At 48.4% G+C, this 21,587-nt stretch overlaps 1 long non-coding RNA gene across 2 annotated transcripts in view; it reads left to right on the forward strand.

The window, feature by feature from the left end:
* The first annotated feature begins 1,327 nt into the window (after positions 1 to 1,327).
* The window catches only part of LOC135000408 (uncharacterized), a 78,424-nt gene continuing 58,164 nt past the window's right edge, over positions 1,328 to 21,587 (forward strand). For both annotated transcript variants that reach the window (XR_010202356.1, XR_010202373.1), the window contains exon 1: positions 1,328 to 1,936. This is a non-coding gene — a long non-coding RNA (uncharacterized LOC135000408). The remainder of the gene's footprint in view (positions 1,937 to 21,587) is intronic.

The raw sequence follows: 21,587 nt of genomic DNA on the forward strand, positions 1-21,587 counted from the left end.
TAACTGCTCACAGGAAAATATGGTCTTGAAAAATCATTTATCTGATTCAGTCATTGTTCACACGTATAAATTACAATTTCTTACACGCGCCTGGTCCAGCGGCTCCTAGATTATGATCCATAGTCATACATGCTGGCGTCATAATTATATATTAAGTTTACATTGTTGAAAGTAATGACGTTTGTCATCGTCATCCGCAGTGAGCTACTGGTTCATTGTTACAGTGTTCTTGGATATCTGTCAGGAGAACTGATGAGTTGGTGATGTAATGTAATATCCATCGGTTTGAAGGCTGCCGTTGGTAAACATTGGTTTATAAACCCATACGTCTCGGGCATATAAATAAATACGTACTTGGATAAAAAGATGAAAACCAGCACTAGGGCATCAGTCTACGCTGGTACTGGAAAAATTAGGGGCACAAAAAGCAGGGGGCTCACCCTGAATTTCCACTACCAGGGCTAGACTAGTACCCATTGGCGTATCTATAATAGGTGCAAGGTGTGTAGTGCACGCAGGCCCCTGAGTCCAGAGGGCCGAAACCGCACACACTGCACCCATTAATGTATAGTTAGTAGTTACTAGAGATGTGCATCGGAATTTTTTTGTGTTTTGTGTTTTGGTTTTGGATTTGGTTCCGCGGCCGTGTTTTGGAGTCGGACGCGTTTTGACAAAACCTCCCTGAAAATTTTTTGTCGGATGCGGGTGTGTTTTGGATTCGGGTGTTTTTCAAAAACCCCTCAAAAACAGCTTAGATCATAGAATTTGGGGGTAATTTTGATCCTATAGTATTATTAACCTCAATAACCATAATTTCCACTCATTACCAGTCTATTCTAAACACCTCACACCTCACAATATTATTTTTAGTCCTAAAATTTGCACCGAGGTCGCTGGATGGCTAAGCTAAGCGACCCAAGTGGGCGGCACAAACACCTGGCCCATTTAGTAGTGGCACTGCAGTGTCAGACAGGATGGCACTTAAAAAAATTGGCCCCAAACATCACATGATGCAAAGATAAATAAAAAAAAAGAGGTGCAAGATGGAATTGTCCTTGGGCCCTCCCACCAGGGACGTGCAGTCAGGGGAGGCAGGGGAGGCAGTGCCTCCCCTGTCATTCTCCTGTCACTAATGATTAAAATAATACAAAGAAGATACTTATGACACATATTCTGTGTCATAACTATCTTCCTTATATTATGGTAATAATTTTCGGTGTAAATAGGTATTTAAATTGATTTCGGAGGCACCAAGAGCGGTGCCTCCCGCTGTCAATAGTAAATGTCCGGAAGCAGGGGGCGGGTAGGGGGCGGGACCAAGCAGAGGGCTGTAAAAGCCCATTGAAAAAATCAGTGTAAGCGGCACCAGTGTGAGTGCCTCAGTGCAGGGACGTGCTTTCAGCATATATGAAAGCACGCCCCTGCCACTGAAGGCAGATGTGATTGGGCAACAGATTAAGCACTGACAGTGACTGTAACCAGTCACTGTCAGTGCTGTACAGGAAGGGAGCTACAGTGGCGGCTTTATCACATGTGGATCGGAGGAAGGACGCGGGTCAGGTGCGCGCACCCCCTGCCCCCCTCCCCGGGAATTTATGTCTCTTTATTTAAAAAAAAAACCAATAGTGCGGTCCCCGTACACCAACCCCCCCCCCCCCCCCCCCCGCGCGCGCCACGTCGCGCCGGCCCTCAGCTTCTGCTGCCTATCTTCAGAATGAGCCGTCCCCTGTGGCTGCTGCAGAGTGAAAGGGAGCAAGAGGAGGGGGACGCTGGAGCTTACTTACCCGGCCGGCGTCTTCCTCTGTAGTGTATGGCTGCAGTCAGCGTCCGTGCTGTCCAAGGAGGAAGGCAGAGCGTCTGGGACCCGGCAGCAGCAGACAGGAGGTGACCCCCAGCAGCATAGGCACGAGTGGGATGACAGACTGCAGCGTTCAGGGTAAGTCTCTTCCACTCCATCCTTTCCCCTGCAGCCCACCACTGCTCCCATCCTGACCCCTACTGTCCACCACTACTCCCATCCTGACCCCTACTGTCCACCACTACTCCCATCCTGACCCCTACTGTCCACCACTACTCCCATCCTGACGCCTACTGTCCACCACTACTCCCATCCTGACCCCTACTGTCCACCACTACTCCCATCCTGACCCCTACTGTCCACCACTACTCCCATCCTGACGCCTACTGTCCACCACTACTCCCATCCTGACCCCTACTGTCCACCACTACTCCCATCCTGACGCCTACTGTTCACCACTACTCCCATCCTGACCCCTACTGTCCACCACTACTCCCATCCTGACCCCTACTGTCCACCACTACTCCCATCCTGACCCCTACTGTCCACCACTACTCCCATCCTGACTCCGGCAGTCCACCACTACTCCCATCCTAACCCCTACTGTCCACCACTACTCCCATCCTGACCCCTACTGTCCACCACTACTCCCATCCTGACCCCTACTGTCCACCACTACTCCCATCCTGACGCCTACTGTCCACCACTACTCCTATCCTGACCCCTACTGTCCACCACTACTCCCATCCTGACCCCTACTGTCCACCACTACTCCCATCCTGACCCCTACTGTCCACCACTACTCCCATCCTGACCCCTACTGTCCACCACTACTCCCATCCTGACCCCTACTGTCCACCACTACTCCCATCCTGACGCCTACTGTCCACCACTACTCCCATCCTGACCCCTACTGTCCACCACTACTCCCATCCTGACGCCTACTGTTCACCACTACTCCCATCCTGACCCCTACTGTCCACCACTACTCCCATCCTGACTCCGGCAGTCCACCACTACTCCCATCCTAACCCCTGCTGTCCACCGTTATGCCCATCCTGCCTCCTGCTGTCCACTACCACACCCATCCTGCACCTTGCTACTTAATACTTAACTCATCCTGCCTTCTGCCCCAATACTTCCATCCTGCCCCTGCTCTCCACCACCACTACCCCTATCATGTTTTAAAGCCACCTTCTACCCACTACTCAAATCATCATCCTGTCCCCCCCACACACACACACCTATATCGTAACTAGGCCAGCTTAGAGGTGCCCCAGTCCTCCCTACAGCGCTGCAACTGGGCACTAGGACCCATCGGAAGGCCAGCGGGTACTTGGTGCCACAGTCCTCCCTCTTTGCACTGCCTCCATATAGAAGAGAAGCCATCGCCGCAGCAGTCGGCAGGCACTAGGACCTAGCAGCAGTCAAATACATCTCCTTTAGTCCCGGCATGAACAGGCTGTGGCTTGCACTGTGACCCCTGCACCCCCCCCTCACACACACACACACCTGGCAGCAGGGGCTTACACTGTGCAACCTTGCTGCTTGCATCCATTTACCAGGCTGGTCTTCCATCCCAATCCGTCCATGGTTACACACACAACACCATGGTTATTTTGTTGTCCAGCTCTTCTATTCAGTTAGCGCCACACCCACGGCAACCACTACACATTTTGTACACACACCAGTAAGTGCCTCACCAGCCACTGACCTCACCGCACGCCACTGCCTCCCACCCACCCTTATGTTATATAAACAGGACATGCACACTTTAACAAACCCATCATTTCAGCGACAGGGTCTGCCACATGACTGTGGCTGAAATGACTGGTTGGTTTGGGCCCCCAGCAAAAAAAGAAGCAATCAATCTCTCCTTGCTCAAACTGGCTCTACAGAGGCAAGATGTCGACCTCATTATCCTCCTCCGATTCCTCACCCCTTTCACTGTGTACATCCCCCTCCTCACAGAGTATTAATTCGTCCCCACTGGAATCCACCATCACAGGTCCCTGTGTACTTTCTGGAGGCAATTGCTGGTAAATGTCTCTACGGAGGAATTAATTATAATTCATTTTGATGAACATTATCTTCTCCACATTTTGTGGAAGAAACCTCGTACGTCGATCGCTGACAAGGTGACCGGCTGCACTAAACACTCTTTTAGAGTACACACTGGAGGGGGGGCAACTTAGGTAAAATAAAGCCAGTTTATGCAAGGGCCTCCAATTTCCCTATTTTTCCTGCCAGTATACGTACGGACTGTCTGACGTGCTTATTTGGATGCTGTCACTCATATAATCCTCCACCATTCTTTCAATGGTGAGAGAATCATATGCAGTGACAGTAGCCGACATGTCAGTAACCGTTGGCAGGTCCTTCAGTCCGGACCAGATGTCAGTTTTTGTTCCTGACTGCCCTGCATCACCGCCAGCGGGTGGTTTTGGAAATCTGATCCTTTTCCTGGTAGCTCCAGTGGCGGAAGCAAATGAAGGAGGAGCTGTTGGCGGGTCACGTTCCGCTTGACTTGACAAGTGTCTCACCAGCAGGTCCTTGAACATGTGCAAACTTGTGTCTGCCGGAAAGAGAGATACAACGTAGGCTTTAAACCTACGATCGAGCACGGTGGCCAAAATGTAGTGCTCTGATTTCAACAGATTGACCACCAGTGAATTCTGGTTAAGCGAATTAAGGGCTCCATCCACAAGTCCCACATGCCTAGCGGAATCGCTCCGTTTTAGCTCCTCTTTCAATCTCTCCAGCTGCTTCTACAAAAGCCTGATGAGTGGAATGACCTGACTCAGGCTGGCAGTGTCTGAACTGACTTCACGTGTGGCAAGTTCAAAGGGTTGCAGAACCTTGCACAACGCTGAAATCATTCTCCACTGCGCTTGAGTCAGGTGCATTCCCCCTCCTTTGCCTAAATCATAGGCAGATGTATAGGCTTGAATGGCCTTTTGCTGCTCCTCCATCCTCTGAAGCATATAGAGGGTGGAATTCCACATCGTTACCACCTCTTGCTTCAGCTGATGGCGGGGCAGGTTCAGGAGTGTTTGCTGGTGCTCCAGTCTTCGGCACACGGTAGCTGAATGCCGAAAGTGACCCGCAATTCTTCGGGCCACCTACAGCATCTCTTGCACACCCTGTAATTTTTTTTAAATATTCTGCGCCACCAAATTCATTGTATGTGCAAAACATGGGACGTGCTGGAATTTGCCCACATGTAATGCACGCACAATATTGCTGGCGTTGTCCGATGTCACAAATCCCCAGGAGAGTCTAATTGGGGTAAGCCAATCTGCGATGATGTTCCTCAGTTTCCGTAAGAGGTTGTCAGCTGTGTGCCTCTTATCAAAAGCGGTGATACAAAGCGTAGCCTGCCTAGGAACGAGTTGGCATTTGCAAGATGCTGTTACTGGTGCCGCCGCTGCTGTTCTTGCTGCGGGAGGCAATACATCTACCCAGTGGGCTGTCAGTCATATAGTCCTGAGTCTGCCCTGCTCCACTTGTCCACATGTCCGTGGTTAAGTGGACATTGGGTACAACTGCATTTTTTAGGACACTGGTGAGTCTTTTTCTGACGTCTGTGTACGTTCTCGGTATCACCTGCCTAGAGAAGTGGAACCTAGATGGCATTTGATACCGGGGACACACTACCTCAAGAAATTCTCTAAGTCCCTGTGAACTAACGGTGGATACCGGACGCACGTCTAACACCAACACAGCTGTCACGGCCTGAGTTATCCGCTTTGCAACAGGATGACTGCTGTGATATTTCATTTTCCTCGCAAAGGACTGTTGGACAGTCAATTGCTTACTGGAAGTAGTACAAGTGGTCTTCCGACTTCCCCTCTGGGATGACGATCGACTCCCAGCAGCAACAACAGCAGCGCCAGCAGCAGTAAGCGTTACACTCAAGGATCCATCGGAGGAATCCCAGTCAGGAGAGGACTCGTCAGACTTGCCAGTGACATGGCCTGCAGGGCTATTGGCGTTCCTGTCTAAGGAGGAAATTGACACTGAGGGAGTTGGTGGTGTGGTTTGCACTAGGAGCTTGGGTACAAGAGGAAGAAGGGATTTAGTTGTCAGTGGACTACTTCCGCTGTCACCCAAAGTTTTTGAACTTGTCAATGACTTCCGATGAATGCGCTCCAGGTGACGTATAAGGGAGGATTTTCCTAGGTGGTTACGTCCTTACCACTACTTATTACAGCTTGACAAAGGCAACACACGGCTTGACACCTGTTGTCCGCATTTCTGTTAAAATAATTCCACACCGAAGAGGTGATTTTTTTTTGTATTTTGACCAGACATGTCAATGGCCATATTCATCCCACGGACAACAGGTGTCTCCCCGGGGGCCTGACTTAAACAAACCACCTCACCATCAGAATCCTCCTTGTCAATTTCCTCCTCAGCGCCAGCAACACCCATATCCTCATCCTGGTGTACTTCAACAGTGACATCTTCAATTTGAAGATCAGGAACTGGACTGTGGGTGCTCGTTCCAGCACTTGCAGGGGGCGTGCAAATGGTGGAAGAAGCCACATCTTCCCGTCCAGTGTTGGGAAGGTCAGGCATCGCAACCGACACAATTGGACTCTCCTTGGGGATTTGTGATTTAGAAGTTCTTTTGTTTTTTGGATTTTACATGCTCTCTACTATGACACTGGGCATCGGTCTTGGCAGACGACGTTGATGGCATTGAATCGTCTCTGCCATGACTAGTGGCAGCAGCTTCAGCACTAGGTGGAAGTGGATCTTGATCTTTCCCTATTTTACCCTCCACATTTTTGTTCTCCATTTTTTTATTTGTGGAATTATATGCCAGTAATATATCAATAGCAATGGCCTACTGTACTGTACTACTATATACTGGTGGTCACCACAATGCTGCACTATACTACTATACTGGTCACAACAATGCAGCACAGATATGGATACTAGAAGTGAGACAGAGCTGCAAGATACAGCAATGCCCTACTGTACTGTACTACTATATACTGGTGGTCACCAAAATGCTGTACTGTGCTACTATATACTGCTCACAACAATGCAGCACAGATATGGATACTTGAAGTGACACAGAGCTGCAAGATACAGCAATGACCTACTGTACTGTACTACTATAAACTGGTGGTCACCAAAATGCTGCACTGTACTACTATATACTGCTCACAACAATGCAGCACAGATATGGATACTTGAAGTGACACAGAGCTGCAAGATACAGCAATGGCCTACTGTACCATACTACTATATACTGGCAGTCACCAAAATGCTGCACTGTACTTCTATATACTGCTCACAACAATGCAGTACAGATATGCATACTTGAAGTGACACGGTGTCACACATCGGGGATCGCGGCCACCGCGCTTACCCCTGCGTGTTCGCTGGCTCTCCTGGCGGCTCCGACTTCCGGTGGGTTCCGGGTCCCAGCGTCTGGCTGCCGCTGCTCCCGGCGGTCTTCCGGAGCGCGGGCACCGCCATTGTGCCTGGCGTCCACATAGGTGTTGTGAGCGGGTGACGTCACTTGCTCCCCTCTCCGCCAATCAGGGCGAAGCGGGAAGTTCAATAGCGGACGCCCGTCTGTGTCCGGCGCCTGAGTATCGTCTCTCTACTGTAACGAACGCCAGTGCTCCTGGTAGCAGCGTGTTTTCCTGTGGCTATACTCCAGCGCCTCCTGCATCCAAGGTGTCTGGTGATTAAATGCTACGCTCTGCCCTATTCGTTGTGTGGGTGTCTCCTATATATACAATAGGAAAATGGCCAATGTGTAGAAATATGGACCTTGCACAATATATGTAATAAATCTTTACTGATCAATTAAAAAAGTAATTCATGACATAGATCTTCCAAACAAATGAGAAATATAAGTAACGTTAGGATTAAATGCAGTTAATCCTGCAAATAAATTAAAAGTAAAGTAAATTAGAGTATAATGTGCCGCAACAAGTGATATTAACCTCCTGGTCAACACGGTAATGTGAGCGGTACCTGATCCTTGGTGAGTGACCAAAGAGACTAAGGGAAACACAGTCTTGAATGTCCTTCGGACACAGTTACTTGCACTTAGATATACCTTATAGGAGTAGTTCTTCAAGGTGTTCGGTGGGTATTGACCGGGTGTGTGTTGGGAGCAATACCCTCCGGACTGGTCCGCCCTATTGCAGCCCGTTCCCCTGCAGGGTGCCGGTTCACCAGCGCTCCCTGGGTGATCGTGTGCTGTGTAAGCAGGGACCTGTCTCGGCAGGCAGTGTATCACGGCTGCGGCTGTGTGCGACGCTCGCCGTGTTCCCCGCCGTACTGATAGGGTCTGTCAAACTCCCCTTCCCCCCGGGGACTAGTCAGGCTGCCTCGGCTCTGAACTCCGGCGGCGCGTCGGTGTATGGACGCTCGCCGGATCTCAGTCAGCCGCTGAAGCACGAACTGTCTGGACGGGAGCATAATCAAGCCACCCCGGTCCTGAACTCCAGTTACGCGTCAGTGTACGGACGCTCACCAGATGTCAGTCAGCCGTGGAAGCAAGAAACGTCTGCACGGGGAATGAAGAACAGTCGCGGCTCAATGAACCACTGACTGTCCCCCCGCCGTGTAGGCTAGTTGACTCTGCTCACCTGTCACCGGCGATAATGGCCTCCCGTCACCGGCTTCTTCCTCTGGTGTCGCCTTGTAGTGTTTGTTAGCGGAGTTCTCGATCACGCGTTCTCAGCCTAGTGTCCTGTCTTTCTCCCGTGCACAGGTCCTGTACTTTGTGGAGGTGGTTTCCAATGTGTGTCTCTCCAACGTGTTTCAGCCCACTAGGGGCCTTCCTCTGGGAGTCTTTGCATGTCCTCTCCGTGGGTGCTCTTTATAAAGGGTTTCATTTCAAATACCCCGCCTTCTGCAGGTCTCAAAGAGTGCATTTCCTATTGGTCCATTTAATTAAGTTCCTGGTTGGTCAGTGATGCTGTCAGTCTTGGGAGTTCTACCCTCCCATTGGTCCATCTGGTTCAGTCACTGATTGGTCCATGATACTGTCAATCTTAGGAATTCTAGCCTTCCATTTAAGGCTAAAACCAGGTTAGTTTGGTAAACTACAGTCCCACGTCCATGTTCAATGGGATTGAATAAATAAAATGCATGACAACAAAACTCTATGTAAATATAGATGCATATAAAAGTATATACATGTGCATGAATGTACATAAACATGTGCAATAAATGGATATCATAATACATTGTTCCTAATTGTTGTTCTTGCTGTCAAATGCTAAAGGGTACAGCTCCCTGCGTAATATAATTCCTTATGGTAATTTAGGTACTTATTATCTCTGTGTCGTAGCAAGTTTTGTTCTTTTGTTCGCTAGCATTTTGTTAAAAACAGATGTTGTGTATCACACTCTAAATGTTTCTGTATAAATATAAATGAGTCGGAAACATAAACCATGTACACATATATGATGATACATCCATGTATATATGGTTTCACATGCCGTAATGGGATATTAGATCTAAAAACCATGTGGTAAAACCTTACTACAGATCTCGGTAAATACTAGAGATGAGCGGGTTCGGTTCCTCGGAATCCGAACCCCCCCGAACTTCAGCCTTTTTACACGGGTCCGAGGCAGACTCGGATCTTCCCGCCTTGCTCGGTTAACCCGAGCGCGCCCGAACGTCATCATCCCGCTGTCGGATTCTCGCGAGGCTCGGATTCTATCGCGAGACTCGGATTCTATATAAGGAGCCGCGCGTCGCCGCCATTTTCACACGTGCATTGAGATTGATAGGGAGAGGACGTGGCTGGCGTCCTCTCCGTTAGAATAGATAGAGACACTTGAGTTGATTTACTACTAACTTAGTAATTTTGGGGAGCATTTGGAGTACTCAGAGTGCAGAGTTTTGCTGATAGTTACTAGTGACCACCACCAGTTTTATTTATTATTTAATATAATCCGTTCTCTGCCTGAAAAAAAACGATACACAGTCACATACCATATCTGTGCTCAGCCTCAGTGTGCTGCATGATAATATCATCTATGTATATCTGACTGTGCTGAGTGCTCACTGCTCACACAGCTGAATTGTGGGGGAGACTGGGGTGCAGTTATAGCAGGAGTACAGTGCACACTTTTGCTGCCAGTGTGACTGACCAGTGACCACCAGTATATTGTCTGCCTGAAAAAGTTAAACACTCCTGTGGTGTTTTTTTATTTTATTCTATAAACGCATTCTGCTGACAGTGTCCAGCAGGTCCGTCATTCATTATATTATATAAATATTTACCTGCAGTAGTGTTATATTTTTTTTGTTCATCTCTATCATCTTTATCATCTCTATATTTGTTAGGGTCTCCTGCCCTGTGCTGCCACGTCGTCATGGCAACCGGGAGACAAGTGCTAGTGGAGTAACCTGAGCGCAGCTGATACTCCGGTTCGGGTCTTTTGCTGTGCAGTGGTTATAGGCTCTGTGCACGGCAGGGGATCCGGTGCTGGTTTTTGTGCTCACAGTCTGTGAGGTCTGAGTGGGGCGTGGACAGCACCTGCTTTATAAGGCCTCTTTTCAGGGTAAGCAGATGCTGCTGAATCTCTGTTGGTTAGTCAGTTCATGAAAGTTAGCCAGTACTGTGTAGCTTTGTATTTGTTTGTTGCTTACTGCAAATAGGCCTGGGGATTTGGTATTACACTCTGCCAATCCAGACCTAGCAGTAAGACTGGAGTCAGTCGTTTAGCTTGCTGGGGTTCTGTTATTACTCTGTGAACTTAGCAAGTTTGCGGCTGTATTCTAACACTTGCCTGTCTAATCCTGTCTCACTGTGCTAGGTGTCAGGGGTCAGTTTAGTGGCAGTAAGCTTAAACCTGTGCACTGCAAGTGAGAATCAGGATTGTGGAGGCTCTCCTTGTGTCTATCATTCCATCTCTGACCAAGGAGTTTACTGCCACACCCGTTGGTAACCCTTTAGGGTTTTGCTGTTGCCCTTAGCAACAGCATTTCGGGTTCTCTACGTATTAAAACACAACATCTTGCTTTTTACATCTGAGCAGTTCTAATACAAGGGAGATACCCAGTTCCTTAGCCTCTGGGCTTCTCTGTTCACTGTGTGTGTATTTTGTTACCCTATCACCTTCTGTGTACGTTATGTCATATTCCCCAGTTTGTCTGTGAGTCCATTTGTTTTGCATAACAGTTCAAACACCAGTACATTCCTGCAGACACTGGAGTGCATAACAGTTCTGACACTAGTACTTTCCTGCAGGCACTGGTGTGCATAACATATTCAGCAGCCTAATACTCCTGTTGAAATTTTGTGGGAATATGGAGCATACCCCTCAAAATACGTTGCAACAGGTGGTCGATCAGGTGCAGGTCCTGACTCAGCAATTTAATGATTTGTCCATTAAAATGCACACCTCCCAGGCTGCTGGCGGAGCTCCCGCAGCAGCAGCACCTGCAGGGGTTAAGGAGCCGAAAGTAAATCTCCCGGATCGTTTTTCTGGAGATCGCTCGCAGTTCTTTTGTTTCAAGGAGAGCTGCAAGCTATACTTCCGGCTTAGGCCTCAGTCTTCTGGGTCGGAGATTCAGCGGGTGGGCATAGTGATTTCCTTGCTACAAGGAGACCCACAGGTCTGGGCATATGGGTTGCAGCCTGACTGTCCGTCGCTTAAAAGTGTTGATGCTTTTTTTACGGCACTGGGCATGTTGTATGATGACCCTGACAAGACGGCCTCAGCCGAGGCTCAGATTTCGATCCTTAAGCAAGGGCGAAGGCCAGTTGAGGTTTACTGTACGGAGTTTCGGAGGTTGGCCCATGATACCCAGTGGAATGACCCAGCCCTGAGACACCAGTACCGAAGAGGTCTTTCTAACCAGATAAAGGACCAACTGGTACAATATCCCTTGCCTGATAGCTTGGATCAGCTCATGCAGTTATCCATCCGGGTGGATAGACGGCTGAGAGAGCGTAGGCTTGAAAGGGAGACTGAGATTTCCTTCCTTCCCAAGGGAACCTCAGACTCTGAGGAATTTTCTGAGGAGCCTATGCAGATTGGGGCTACCCGCCTCTCCTCGCGTGAGAAGACGCGGAGGAGACAGCAGGGGTTGTGTTTGTACTGTGGGAATAAAGGTCATGTGGTAGTATCATGCCCAGAAAAGCCGGAAAACTTCAGGGCCTGAGGGTGATGGGAAATATCCTGTCAGGCCAGAAGTCAGAATTTCCCAAGAAGACTTTTATCATTCCGGTGACCTTGAAGATCCTCGGTCAAACTGTCAAGACTGAGGCCTTTGTGGACAGTGGGGCCGACGGGGTCTTTATGGACCGCCAATTCGCCCTAAAACACTCTGTTCCCTTAGTACCCTTGGCATCGGAAATTGAGATTTGTGGGTTAAACGGGGAACCATTATCCCAAGGTAAAATTACCTCTTGCACTAGCCAGATTTCTTTGTTTATTGGAGCCACACACTCTGAAAAATTGTCCTTTTATGTGACTGTCTGTACTTTTGCCCCATTGGTGTTGGGGTTACCCTGGTTAAGGGCCCACAATCCTCAATTTGACTGGGTCTCTGGGGAGATTCTTAGTTGGGGTACTGATTGTTTCAGGAGTTGCTTGAGCCTTCCAGTCAGGCTCTCGCAGCTAAGTTTGCCAGGATTGCCAGGGTGTTATGCAGATTTTGCGGACGTGTTCTCCAAAAAAGTTGCAGAGGTACTACCTCCCCATCGCCCCTATGACTGTGCCATTGATTTGTTGCCAAATGCTAAGCTTCCCAAGAGCAGGTTGTACTCCCTGTCACGTCCTGAGACTCAGGCTATGGCAGAGTACATTCAGGAGAACTTGGCTAAGGGATTTATCAGACCTTCACAGTCTCCAGTTGGGTCGGGGTTCTTCTTCGTGGGTAAAAAGGACGGTTCGTTGCGACCCTGCATCGACTTCAGGGAATTGAACCGTATCACGATTAAAAACTCATACCCACTGCCTCTCATTTCGGTCTTGTTTGACCAGCTTCGTACTGCCACCATTTTTTCTAAGATTGACCTACGCGGTGCGTACAATCTAATCCGAATAAGAGAGGGGGATGAATGGAAGACTGCCTTTAATACCCACTCAGGGCATTATGAATATTTGGTGATGCCTTTTGGGCTCTGTAATGCCCCGGCAGTCTTCCAGGATTTCATGAATGATGTGCTCAGGGAATATTTGGATAGATTCTTAGTTGTATACTTAGATGACATCCTAATCTTCTCCCATTCCCTGGAGGAACATCGGAAGCATGTACGCTTAGTCCTCCAGAAACTCAGAGACCACCGGCTTGGGGCGAAGCTGGAGAAGTGCGAATTTGAAGTTCAGCAAATCGCATTTCTAGGATATATTATCTCCCCAGAAGGTTTCCAAATGGAGGGTTCCAAGGTACAGGCAGTCCTGGATTGGGTGCAGCCCACTAGTTTGAAGGCGCTTCAGCGTTTCCTGGGCTTTGCGAATTTTTATAGACGATTTATCGCTGGATTTTCGTCTATAGTGGCGCCCTTGGTGGCACTCACTAAGAAAGGGGCGGATGTTGCTCACTGGTCTTGTGAGGCTAAAGCGGCTTTTGCCCGTCTCAAAAGGGCATTTGTTTCGGCCAAGGTGCTGCGACACCCAGATCCAGAGCGTCCTTTTGTGGTGGAGGTGGATGCCTCTGAGATGGGTATTGGGGCAGTGCTTTCTCTGATGGGAGTGTCTGATAATCGCCTTCATCCCTGTGCTTACTTTTCCCGTAAATTTTCGCCTGCCGAGATGAATTATGACGTGGGTAACCGGGAATTGTTGGCTATTAAGGATGCACTCGAGGAGTGGAGACACTGGCTTGAGGGGGCTAAGTTTGTGGTCTCAATTCTCACTGACCATAAGAATCTGGCATATTTAGAGTCAGCGAAGCGTCTCAATGCCAGGCAGGCACGATGGGCTTTGTTTTTTGCTCGCTTTAATTTTTTGATAACATATCGCCCTGGGTCAAAAAACATCAAGGCTGATGCGCTCTCGCGGAGTTTTGCTCCAATCCAGGAGACCACCGAGGAGCCGTTGCCCATTGTTTCCCCATCATGTATTAAAGTGGGCATTACCCAGGACCTCTTATCATTAGTCCTTAGAGCACAGGAGCAGGCTCCTCCAGACCTTCCGGTAGGTCTTTTGTTTGTGCCTCCTAGGTTAAGACAGCGAGTGTTCCTGGAATTCCATGCCAAGAAGTCGGCAGGTCACCCGGGTATTGCCAGAACTCGGGAGTTGCTATCTAGGGCGGTGTGGTGGCCCTCGGTGGCTAAGGATGTGGATCAGTGGGTTCGGGCATGTGACATCTGTGCCCGAAATAAGACTCCTAGAGGGGTTCCTGTTGGCCCATTACATCCACTCTCTATCCCATCTAAGCCATGGACCCACATTTCAATGGATTTTGTGGTGGACTTGCCCAAATCCTCGGGGATGACAGCCATCTGGGTTGTCGTTGACAGGTTTTCGAAGATGGCGCACTTCGTTCCACTGGTTGGGCTGCCATCAGCCAGACGCCTGTCTGAATTATTTATGCTGCATGTTGTGCGTCTCCACGGGTTGCCACTTGATGTGGTCTCTGACCGCGGATCCCAGTTTGTGGCCAAATTTTGGAGGGCATTTTGTTCCGATCTCCAGATTTCTGTCAGCTTGTCGTCAGGCTACCATCCGCAGTCTAATGGGCAGACTGAAAGGGTGAACCAGTCCTTGGAGCAGTTCCTCAGGTGTTATGTCTCCAAGTGTCAGACTGACTGGGTTGCTCATCTGTCCATGGCGGAGTTTGCCTATAACAACGCGGCTCACTCTGCTACAGGGATCTCTCCCTTCCTTTGTGTGTATGGGCATCATCCTAAGGCCAATTCTTTTGACCCCCTGGACTCCACGCCTGGTGGTTCCTCTGTGGTTTCGGTCCTTAGAGGTATTTGGCGGAAAGTGAAGAAAGCCCTTGTGTCTGTGTCATTAGTGACCAAAAGGGTTTTTGATAAGCGGAAAAGACCCTGCAGCTTCAAATTAGGAGACTTCGTCTGGTTGTCTACCAAGAATTTGAAGTTGAGACAGCCATCTCATAAGTTAGGGCCCCGGTTCATCGGCCCTTATAAGATCACCAGGGTTATCAATCCGGTGGCATTTCAGTTAGATCTGCCCCGTTCTTTGGGTATCAATAAAACATTTCATTGTTCCCTTTTAAAACGGGCGATTAGTAATCCTTCTTCCAGTGGAAGACCTTCCCCTCTTCTGATACGTGGCCAGAGGGAGTTTGTTGTTGAAAGGATTCTTGACTCCAAGGTGGTTCGGGGTCGGCTGTCATTTTTGGTGCACTGGAAGGGGTATGGCCCGGAGGAGCGGTCGTGGGTGCGCAGTTGTGATCTTCATGCCCCCAGACTGATACGCTCTTTCTTCTCGCAGTTCCCCGATAAACCCGGTGGTAGAGGTTCTTTGACCCCTCGTCAGAGGGGGGGTACTGTTAGGGTCTCCTGCCCTGTGCTGCCACGTCGTCATGGCAACCGGGAGACAAGTGCTAGTGGAGTAACCTGAGCGCAGCTGATACTCCGGTTCGGGTCTTTTGCTGTGCAGTGGTTATAGGCTCTGTGCACGGCAGGGGATCCGGTGCTGGTTTTTGTGCTCACAGTCTGTGAGGTCTGAGTGGGGCGTGGACAGCACCTGCTTTATAAGGCCTCTTTTCAGGGTAAGCAGATGCTGCTGAATCTCTGTTGGTTAGTCAGTTCATGAAAGTTAGCCAGTACTGTGTAGCTTTGTATTTGTTTGTTGCTTACTGCAAATAGGCCTGGGGATTTGGTATTACACTCTGCCAATCCAGACCTAGCAGTAAGACTGGAGTCAGTCGTTTAGCTTGCTGGGGTTCTGTTATTACTCTGTGAACTTAGCAAGTTTGCGGCTGTATTCTAACACTTGCCTGTCTAATCCTGTCTCACTGTGCTAGGTGTCAGGGGTCAGTTTAGTGGCAGTAAGCTTAAACCTGTGCACTGCAAGTGAGAATCAGGATTGTGGAGGCTCTCCTTGTGTCTATCATTCCATCTCTGACCAAGGAGTTTACTGCCACACCCGTTGGTAACCCTTTAGGGTTTTGCTGTTGCCCTTAGCAACAGCATTTCGGGTTCTCTACGTATTAAAACACAACATCTTGCTTTTTACATCTGAGCAGTTCTAATACAAGGGAGATACCCAGTTCCTTAGCCTCTGGGCTTCTCTGTTCACTGTGTGTGTATTTTGTTACCCTATCACCTTCTGTGTACGTTATGTCATATTCCCCAGTTTGTCTGTGAGTCCATTTGTTTTGCATAACAGTTCAAACACCAGTACATTCCTGCAGACACTGGAGTGCATAACAGTTCTGACACTAGTACTTTCCTGCAGGCACTGGTGTGCATAACAATATTAGCAGACGCAGTACGGTAATCCACGGCTGTGGCTACCTCTGTGTCGTCAGTGCTCATCCATAATTGTATACCTACCTGTGGTGGTTTTTTTTTTTCTATCTTCTTCATACTAGTAGTTTAGGAGTCTGCTGACAGTGTCCAGCAGGTCCGTCATTATATTATATATACCTGCAGTAGTGATATATATATATTTTTTATATCATTATCATCTCTATACTAGCAGACGCAGTACGGTAGTCCACGGCTGTAGCTACCTCTGTGTCGTCAGTGCTCGTCCATTATTGTATACCTACCTGTGGTGGGGTTTTTTTTTTCTATCTTCTTCATACTAGTAGTTTAGGAGTCTGCTGACAGTGTCCAGCAGGTCCGTCATTATATTATATATACCTGCAGTAGTGATATATATATATTTTTTATATCATTATCATCTCTATACTAGCAGACGCAGTACGGTAGTCCACGGCTGTAGCTACTTCTGTGTCGTCAGTGCTCGTCCATAATTGTATACCTACCTGTGGTGGGTTTTTTTTTTCTATCTTCTTCATACTAGTAGTAGGAGTCTGCTGACAGTGTCCAGCAGGTCCGTCATTATATTATATATACCTGCAGTAGTGATATATATATATTTTTTATATCATTATCATCTCTATACTAGCAGACGCAGTACGGTAGTCCACGGCTGTAGCTACCTCTGTGTCGTCAGTCACTCGTCATCCATAAGTATACTAGTATCCATCCATCTCCATTGTTTACCTGAGGTGCCTTTTAGTTGTGCCTATTAAAATATGGAGAACAAAAATGTTGAGGTTCCAAAAATAGGGAAAGATCAAGATCCACTTCCACCTCGTGCTGAAGCTGCTGCCACTAGTCATGGCCGAGACGATGAAATTCCATCAACGTCGTCTGCCAAGGCCGATGCCCAATGTCATAGTACAGAGCATGTAAAATCCAAAACACAAAATATCAGTAAAAAAAGAACTCAAAAATCTAAAATAAAATCGTCGGAGGAGAAGCGTAAACTTGCCAATATGCCATTTACCACACGGAGTGGCAAGGAACGGCTGAGACCCTGGCCTATGTTCATGGCTAGTGGTTCAGCTTCACATGAGGATGGAAGCACTCAGCCTCTCGCTAGAAAAATGAAAAGACTTAAGCTGGCAAAAGCACAGCAAAGAACTGTGCGTTCTTTGAAATCACAAATCCACAAGGAGAGTCCAATTGTGTCGGTTGCGATGCCTGACCTTCCCAACACTGGACGTGAAGAGCATGCGCCTTCCACCATTTGCACGCCCCCTGCAAGTGCTGGAAGGAGCACCTGCAGTCCAGTTCCTGATAGTCAGATTGAAGATGTCAGTGTTGAAGTACACCAGGATGAGGAGGATATGGGTGTTGCTGGCGCTGGGGAGGAAATTGACAAGGAGGATTCTGATGGTGAGGTGGTTTGTTTAAGTCAGGCACCCGGGGAGACAACTGTTGTCCGTGGGAGGAATATGGCCATTGACATGCCTGGTGAAAATACCAAAAAAATCAGCTCTTCGGTGTGGAAGTATTTCAACAGAAATGCGGACAACAGGTGTCAAGCCGTGTGTTGCCTTTGTCAAGCTGTAATAAGTAGTGGTAAGGACGTAACCACCTAGGAAAATCCTCCCTTATACGTCACCTGGAGCGCATTCATCGGAAGTCATTGACAAGTTCAAAAACTTTGGGTGACAGCGGAAGTAGTCCACTGACAACTAAATCCCTTCTTCCTCTTGTACCCAAGCTCCTAGTGCAAACCACACCACCAACTCCCTCAGTGTCAATTTCCTCCTTAGACAGGAACGCCAATAGCCCTGCAGGCCATGTCACTGGCAAGTCTGACGAGTCCTCTCCTGACTGGGATTCCTCCGATGGATCCTTGAGTGTAACGCTTACTGCTGCTGGCGCTGCTGTTGTTGCTGCTGGGAGTCGATGGTCATCCCAGAGGGGAAGTCGTAAGACCACTTTTACTACTGCCACCAAGCAATTGACTGTCCAACAGTCCTTTGCGAGGAAGATGAAATATCACAGCAGTCATCCTGCTGCAAAGCGGATAACTGAGGCCTTGGCATCCTGGGCGGTGAGAAACGTGGTTCCGGTATCCATCATTACTGCAGAGCCAACTATAGACTTGTTTGAGGTACTGTGTCCCCGGTACCAAATACCATCTAGGTTCCATTTCTCTAGGCAGGCGATACCGAAAATGTACACAGACCTCAGAAAAAGACTCACCAGTGTCCTAAAAAATGCAGTTGTACCCAATGTCCACTTAACCACGGACATGTGGACAAGTGGAGCAGGGCAGACTCAGGACTATATGACTGTGACAGCCCACTGGGTAGATGTATTGACTCCCGCCGCAAGAACAGCAGCGGCGGCACAAGTAGCAGCATCTCGCAAACGCCAACTCTTTCCTAGGCAGGCTACGCTTTGTATCACCGCTTTCCAGAATACGCACACAGCTGAAAACCTCTTACGGCAACTGAGGAAGATCATCGCAGAATGGCTTACCCCAATTGGACTCTCCTGTGGATTTGTGGCATCGGACAACACCAGCAATATTGTGTGTGCATTAAATCTGGGCAAATTCCAGCACGTCCCATGTTTTGCACATACCTTGAATTTGGTGGTGCAGAATTATTTAAAAAACGACAGGGGCGTGCAAGAGATGCTGTCGGTGGCCAGAAGAATTGCGGGACACTTTCGGCGTACAGGCACCACGTACAGAAGACTGGAGCAACACCAAAAACGCCTGAACCTGCCCTGCCATCATCTGAAGCAAGAAGTGGTAACGAGGTGGAATTCAACCCTCTATATGCTTCAGAGGTTGGAGGAGCAGCAAAAGGCCATTCAAGCCTATACAACTGAGCACGATATAGGAGGTGGAATGCACCTGTCTCAAGCGCAGTGGAGAATGATTTCAACGTTGTGCAAGGTTCTGCAACCTTTTGAACTTGCCACACGTGAAGTCAGTTCAGACACTGCCAGCCTGAGTCAGGTCATTCCCCTCATCAGGCTTTTGCAGAAGAAGCTGGAGACATTGAAGGAGGAACTAACACAGAGCGATTCCGCTAGGCATGTGGGACTTGTGGATGGAGCCCTTAATTCGCTTAACAAGGATTCACGGGTGGTCAATCTGTTGAAATCAGAGCACTACATTTTGGCCACCGTGCTCGATCCTAGATTTAAAACCTACGTTGTATCTCTCTTTCCGGCAGACACAAGTCTGCAGGGGTTCAAAGAACTGCTGGTGAGAAAATTGTCAAGTCAAGCGGAACGCGACCTGTCAACATCTCCTCCTTCACATTCTCCCGCAACTGGGGGTGCGAGGAAAAGGCTCAGAATTCCGAGCCCACCCGCTGGCGGTGATGCAGGGCAGTCTGGAGCGACTGCTGATGCTGACATCTGGTCCGGACTGAAGGACCTGCCAATGATTACGGACATGTCGTCTACTGTCACTGCATATGATTCTCTCACCATTGAAAGAATGGTGGAGGATTATATGAGTTACCGCATCCAAGTAGGCACGTCAGACAGTCCGTACGTATACTGGCAGGAAAAAGAGGCAATTTGGAGGCCCTTGCACAAACTGGCTTTATTCTACCTAAGTTGCCCTCCCACAAGTGTGTACTCCGAAAGAGTGTTTAGTGCCGCCGCTCACCTTGTCAGCAATCGGCGTACGAGGTTACTTCCAGAAAATGTGGAGAAGATGATGTTCATTAAAATGAATTATAATCAATTCCTCCGTGGAGACATTCACCAGCAGCAATTGCCTCCACAAAGTACACAGGGACCTGTGATGGTGGATTCCAGTGGGGACGAATTGATAATCTGTGAGGAGGGGGATGTACACGGTGATGAATCGGAGGATGATGATGAGGTAGACATCTTGCCTCTGTAGAGCCAGTTTGTGCAAGGAGAGATTAATTGCTTCTTTTTTGGTGGGGGTCCAAACCAACCCGTCATTTCAGTCACAGTCGTGTGGCAGACCCTGTCACTGAAATGATGGGTTGGTTAAAGTGTGCATGTCCTGTTTATACAACATAAGGGTGGGTGGGAGGGCCCAAGGACAATTCCATCTTGCACCTCTTTTTTCTTTCATTTTTCTTTGCGTCATGTGCTGTTTGGGGAGTGTTTTTTGGAAGGGCCATCCTGCGTGACACTGCAGTGCCACTCCTAGATGGGCCAGGTGTTTGTGTCGGCCACTAGGGTCGCTTATCTTACTCACACAGCTACCTCATTGCGCCTCTTTTTTTTCTTCTTTGTGTCATGTGCTGTTTGGGGAGTATTTTTTGGAAGGGCCATCCTGCGTGACACTGCAGTGCCACTCCTAGATGGGCCAGGTGTTTGTGTCGGCCACTAGGGTCACTTATCTTAGTCACACAGCTACCTCATTGCGCCTCTTTTTTTTTCTTCTTTGCGTCATGTCTGTTTGGGGAGTATTTTTTGGAAGGGCCATCTGGCCTGACACTGCAGTGCCACTCCTAGAAGGGCCAGGTGTTTGTGTCGGCCACTAGGGTCGCTTAGCTTACTCACACAGCTACCTCATTGCGCTTTTTTTTTTCTTTGCGTCATGTGCTGTTTGGGGGGTGTTTTTTGGAAGGGCCATCCTGCGTGACACTGCAGTGCCACTCCTAGATGGGCCAGGTGTTTGTGTCGGCCACTTGGGTCGCTGAGCTTAGTCATCCAGCGACCTCGGTGCAAATTTTAGGACTAAAAATAATATTGTGAGGTGTGAGGTGTTCAGAATAGACTGAAAATGAGTGGAAATTATGGTTATTGAGGTTAATAATACTTTGGGATCAAAATGACCCCCAAATTCTATGATTTAAGCTGTTTTTTAGGGTTTTTTGAAAAAAACACCCGAATCCAAAACACACCCGAATCCGACAAAAATAATTCGGTGAGGTTTTGCCAAAACGCGTTCGAACCCAAAACACGGCCACGGAACCGAACCCAAAACCAAAACACAAAACCCGAAAAATTTCCGGTGCACATCTCTAGTAAATACTAGGACTAATGTCTTTTTCTGCAAACAATGGATTTTACTTCGTTGCCTTTGTTCAGACCGTGTGGGGTCAGTGTCTTAAGTTCGTACATCCATCGTAACTCGATGGTGTTAATCCTCTCTGTGTAGACCCCCCTCTCCAATTATGTTGTACCTCTTGTATCCCTAAAAATTTTTATGAGCGGGGGTCCTTATTATAGTAGACTTTGAAATGTTTGGACAGGGAATGGTCTTCATAGCCTCGTTTTATATTGTAAATATGCTCGCTGATTCTTGTTTTGAGCTGTCTTGTCGTCCTACCTATATATTGTTTCGAGCAGGCGCACTCCAACAGGTATATGACCCCTTTGGTGGTGCATGTGATC

Source organism: Pseudophryne corroboree, chromosome 1 (genome assembly GCF_028390025.1).
Source record: "Pseudophryne corroboree isolate aPseCor3 chromosome 1, aPseCor3.hap2, whole genome shotgun sequence".
Lineage (NCBI taxonomy): Eukaryota > Metazoa > Chordata > Amphibia > Anura > Myobatrachidae > Pseudophryne > Pseudophryne corroboree.